This window comes from Thalia democratica, chromosome 4, assembly GCF_965202585.1.
Source record: "Thalia democratica chromosome 4, ktThaDemo2.hap1.1, whole genome shotgun sequence".
Classification (NCBI taxonomy): Eukaryota; Metazoa; Chordata; class Thaliacea; order Salpida; family Salpidae; genus Thalia; species Thalia democratica.
This window is the reverse complement of record NC_139168.1, coordinates 66,094,795-66,100,470: the sequence shown is the minus strand read 5'-3', so window position 1 is coordinate 66,100,470 and position 5,676 is coordinate 66,094,795. Positions and strand designations below refer to the sequence as shown.

At 28.1% G+C, this 5,676-nt stretch overlaps 1 pseudogene; it reads left to right on the top strand.

The window, feature by feature from the left end:
• Positions 1-4,409: 4,409 nt before the first annotated feature.
• LOC145833590 (carbonyl reductase [NADPH] 1 pseudogene) lies at positions 4,410-5,223 on the top strand (annotated as a pseudogene).
• Positions 5,224-5,676: the final 453 nt, after the last annotated feature.

Genomic DNA, 5,676 nt, shown 5'->3' with positions numbered 1-5,676 from the left:
AAGTTAAGCATGACCACTGTATTTTCAAAAATTTTTCAAGGTTTTCAAAACTTCCTTCAGTTTTTTAAAAGTACACTTTTTAGAGTCTATTTTTAGTTTAAAATTAAGTTTGAGGTAAAAAATGTGTTAAATAGTAAAAAATATTGAAAAGATATGGTAAAGCTAATTTAAATAATCTTTTGAATAAAAAAAATTTTGATAATGACAAAAAACTTTTATTTTTAGGGTAGAATTTTTCTGTCAAATCTAGATTTTTCTACTTAACATGTAAAAATTGTTTAAAATTCCAGGTTTTTTAGTGATTTTTTTTCAAAATTCCAGGTTTTTTTCAAAAATTCTAGGTTTTGTTGCCTAAATTGTCAAATTCCAGGTTTCCAGGTAAAGTTGCAACCCTGTAAATATAAATAATATTAAATTACAAACCTGTTTCTTCAGTTCTTATAAATTTTCCCTCCAAATGTTTACAAACTTGTGTTTATCTTTGTCAAGCTTTAGTTAACTTCAGAATTTTAAAACTTTACAATTTCAAACCAGGTCCAAAAAACTGTTTAGTAGAGACTTAATTCATTTTTTATAAAAATGTTAAAATGAAATAGAATCTGCAAAGTTTAACCGCGTAAAGCTTACACTATAAAATCTTTGTTTTTTTATTAGATTCTCGTAATCTTAAAGTATTTAATAAGTTAACAGAATATTTCTTAAAACTGAGTTATCGTATCTTAATTCAAACAACTATAAATTTAGAAGTTAATTAACACTGTATAACTATCTTTGGTATGAATCTTATTTACTATAAGGTAAAATATTTTTTTCTTAAAATAACGATAAATATAATAATGACGATAACTTAATATTCTACTCTAAAATTAATATTAAAAAAGATAAAGAAATATAAATTTAAAAAAAAGCACACCCTTTTAAACGATTTTTTTCATAGTTTTAGGTCAAAACGAGCATTTAAAGTTTTCACATATTTTTTACGAAAAAATTAGCCTTGTGGCATTTAGTTTTTAATTGATATTCTAGATTTGTAATTAAATAGTTAAACAAAGTTGTTTAAGCTAACGGTTTTTACTAATACACAGCAAAAATATTTTACAATCATTTTTAAAGTCAAAAAACAAAAAAAACTTTCAAAAAGTTCTTTAAAATCATTTTCTTTGTAAGTAGAGTTTAAAATATTTGATTAACATTAATGTTAATTCATTTGTAATTTATTTAAAACAATATCTCTTTTACGATAAAGTTCTTAAACAAAAAGTAATGGTTACTAGTTAAATAAGTTTAGTAAAGTACAACATTACTTAAGATTAAAAAATATAGTTATTTTTATAATTTTGTTTGAGACATATTTTTCCTTGCTTAGTTTATTTAATAGCTTACAAACTGCATTTTCATTATAAGTTTTTTTTAAGTTACTTACTATTGTAGAGAATTTTTTGAAAGTATTTTTTAACAACATTTTCACTTTAACAACTTTCTTAAAAAAATTCTTCCACTGATAAGCTTAAAAAGCAATTTATTTTTAAGAAAAAAAACATTAGACTAGTTTTAATTTTTAAATTCACCACGGAAAAATATTTTCAAAGGAGATTTCCAAACATTATAAAAGTTTTAAGTTTATTGCAAAACAAGTCCTTACGAAAATCAATATTACAAAAACATTGCTCAAACATGAAATAAAATAAAACGAAAAAAGCTGTGTTATTAAAAAATTGACTCTGTATGACTTGCCTAAAATAAATTACTTTATTTTGTAAATAATATAGTATGAATTCAAGCTGATTAATTGTTTAAAAGAAAAAGTTCAAGAACTTAAAGCAAAGAAAGTTGATATTTTTATTAAATTTTAGATTACAAGTTTTCAAAAAAAAACTCAATAAAATGAATAAAGCTTTTGTTTTATTTTTGATTAATTACTGGTTTTACACTTAAAGTTATCTATTTGTTTAGAAGTATTTGTCTCAAGGTAAAAAACAACTTTATCAAAGTAAAATTACTTATATCAAACTGTTTTTACTACATAACTTAAGCTAATTTTCAGCTTTTAAAAAATCGCAAGTAGTAAATCGTTTCTGTTTTAGTCTATTAACCTTTGACAAAGCTTTAGTTCATCTGTAAAAAATTTTTTTTTTTCACTATGAAGTTTTGAAAAGTATAAGTTTATTTTTTTAAAGAATTCAACTTTATAATTACCTTAAAATAAAGTTTTCATTACCATAAGTAAGATAACCTACTAAACTTAGTTTTCAACACATTCATATTATTGTTAATAGAATCATAACAAACAATTTTGAAATTAAAGAAAGTTTACATTCTTATATGCTATTTATACTGTTAGTGAATTTGCTAATGTAATTTTAAGACAGAGTTCTATTAATTAACACTTGAAGAAAGATGTTCTTTGACTATTTGTAAAAGAAGTGTCGAGCAACAATTACACTATATATTATTATAATTGTTATACCAATAAGTATCTGTTTAGTTTTTACTTGTAATTCCATATTTCAGTATGTATTTCAATTGTTATGTTTATATTGCAACAACCACAAAGTTGTTTGTTCGCTGTAGCCATTAACCACTTTTTCGGCTTTTATTTTATACTATAAAAATTAAGTATTTTGTTTTCTCAGTTTAGAATATGATTGTAAACAAAAAAAATAATTGTATACAAAACTTCTTATTGTAAACACGTATATTAAGTTTTCAAAAGAATAACATTAACTGGCTTAACTAAGAGGAGTTTAGTCTGTGCTTAAATACTTTATTTTTTTTTAATGTCGCTTTATTTCACAAAATAAGAGTTCTTATTTGAAAAAATCTCCTTGTATCAGAGATTCGTTTTCTAATGGGTTTTATGTGATAGTAAAGCAACAAACATTCATAACATGATGATAAAAATTAAGTATATAAACGTTACAAGATTAATTAAAATGAACCTTGATGGTCGAGTGGTAAAAACAAAAATTTCCATTCGAGTGGACCGAGATCGAATCCAACCGGTAGCGTGTTTTTTAACATTTGCATGGTAGTTTGTGTTGGAAAATTGTGAAGAAATTTTTTATCAAAAAAAAACCTTTTAATTACAACAGAAAGTTCTTTAGAATCAGTAAAAGATGTAACATTAATTTACTCGACTTGCTTGTTTTTATTTCGTTTATAACCGAAAGTTGGTTAGCTAGGCAGCTTCACAACTTATTTATTTTGCACTTGCCGTTTAGACTAGTTAAGTGAATATTTTTTTAGTTACAAAAAAGTAAATCAATTTTTTATAATTAAATCGTTGAGCGTATTGACTCTGATTTTTATTTATTTGTATCTACTTTTCAAATTTAAATAGTGTCTAGTTTACAAGCTTTTAATAATACTTACTTTAGTAAAAAATTAGTTTGTGTTTTGTTACGCAAAGTTAACATAAATGATAAAACTATATATTTGAAAAACCCTAGAGTGTTGGCCCGTCTTAATGTAAAGCGTATAGAAAAGTCTGACTGACAATCTGGCTTCAGACAGCAAGACTAAACAGAACATTTAGTTTATGATCCACCAACATTCACTGGTTTTAAGTTCTTTACTTATAACCAACAAGTGCTGCCTTTTCATTTTTATATATTGACAATAGTTGTAAACAAATACACATGAAAGTGACTTACAAGTTTTTAAGTTAAGTAAACTAAGCTTTTTTTGGTTAAAGTTCAAACTTAATTAACTTAGTTAGTTTTACCATCAGTTCGTAGTTTATTTTTCAAACACGATTTACAATGTTTATATAAATAAACAGAAGACCTTTTAAAGTGTTTTGTGTGTAAAATTGAGACGGTTCGTAAAAAGTTTTATCAAATACATATATTACATACAAATTCAGTTAGATTACAATTTTGCCTGAAAACAAACTAACTATGCTGAACAAATCTCAAAATTATTCACAACTGTTTTAATATTTATATTTAATACAAAAATAAAACAACTCTTTTTTGTTGTAGCATAAATTTCAAAATTTTACATATTTAAATAAATAGTATGTGTTAAGTATAAACACTTCTTTACACGTTTATTGGACTCAATGCTTTATGCACAAATTTTTATTCATAGTAACTTTCATTTGCGCGAAAATTAGTAACTTTACATAAAAAAGTTATATGGTGTAATATTTTAATAGTCAAACTGACTATTCACAGTACTTTTGAAAATTTTGTTCCTTTTTGAAACAATAGTATAAAACATTTAATTAGCATACTAGTTAGTAAAACATGTTAAATAATATATTGTTCCAACATGTACTTTGCTTTTCTTTTTTTTTAAAGTATTTAGTATTACATACTATGGTAAAAAATTAAAATATTATTATTAATAAATGTAATATCAAAAAATTTAAATTAAGACAGATTAATATTAAACATCAATTAATTATGACAAAGGTTGCCATAGTAACGGGTTCCAACAAGGGCATCGGGCTCGCCATCGTCAGGGGGCTGTGCCAGAAGTTCGACGGGGACGTCTTCATTCTGTCCAGGAACGAGCAGCGCGGCAGGGAGGCGGTGAAGACCCTTGAGAGAGAGGGACTCTACCCAGTTCCACGAATTGGACGTTTGCGACGTCAAGAGCATCGAGCGGCTCAAAAGCTTCATGACGTCACAGTACGGGGGCATCGACGTCATCGTGAACAACGCGGGCATCGCGTACGACTCGACCGACGCGACGCCGCTAGTGAAAAAGGCGGAGGACTGCGTGAGGACGAACTACACTGGAACCGTCGACATCAGCAGGATCCTGTTTCCTATTGTGAGGAGGGGTGGCAGGATCGTCAACGTGTCCAGCACTTTGAGCATAATGTACCTCAAGCAGTTGAGCGAGGAGAACCAAAAGTTCTTCAGGAGGGAGACGCTGACGGAGGAGGAGCTGACGGGGAAGATGGAGGAGTTCGTCGAGAGCTGCCGGAGGGGGACTTGCAAGGAGGACGGGTTCGTGGAGCAGCCGTACGGAATGTCAAAGGTCGGCATGTCCGCGCTCACCTTCGTGTGGGCCAGGAAGCTAAAGGGTAGTGACGTCATAATCAACGCGGTGTGCCCCGGGTGGGTGAAGACGGACTTGGGCGGGGAGAAGGCCTCGAGGACGCCCGATCAGGGCGCCGAAGCCCCCGTTTACCTGGCGACGCTTCCAGCCGGGGTGGAGTCCCCGAACGGTGAATTCGTTTCTTCGGAAAAGAACATAAAGGAATGGTGAAAAAAAAAATTATGTTTAAAATATTTAACAGTTTTGTGTTAACATTGAAATGAAGTGATAGTTTTGTTATAAGTGCTGAGATCTACCCAAAATAAAAATTATAGAAATTCTATTTTAAACACGTTTAACAAAAAAATTTAACCAGCACTTATACAGTAAAATAACTTCTTAAAAGCTATTATACCAACTTTTAGAAACACAGTTATAAAAGAAATAAAAAGTTACTCAGATTATTTATGCAAATGCAACAAGTCACTTGTGTAGATATTCTTCTAATCATTTATCTACAGTATAAAAAATTTTAGAGTTTATTAATTAATTTAATTCTTTGATATTTTTAAAGGTTTAAGCATAAATCAGTTCCTTTGACTATATTACCAAATGTCAATTTCTGTATCGTTTTCAATAAACTTAAAAATTTATAAGTTTTATAAAACTATCACTTATTTTAGT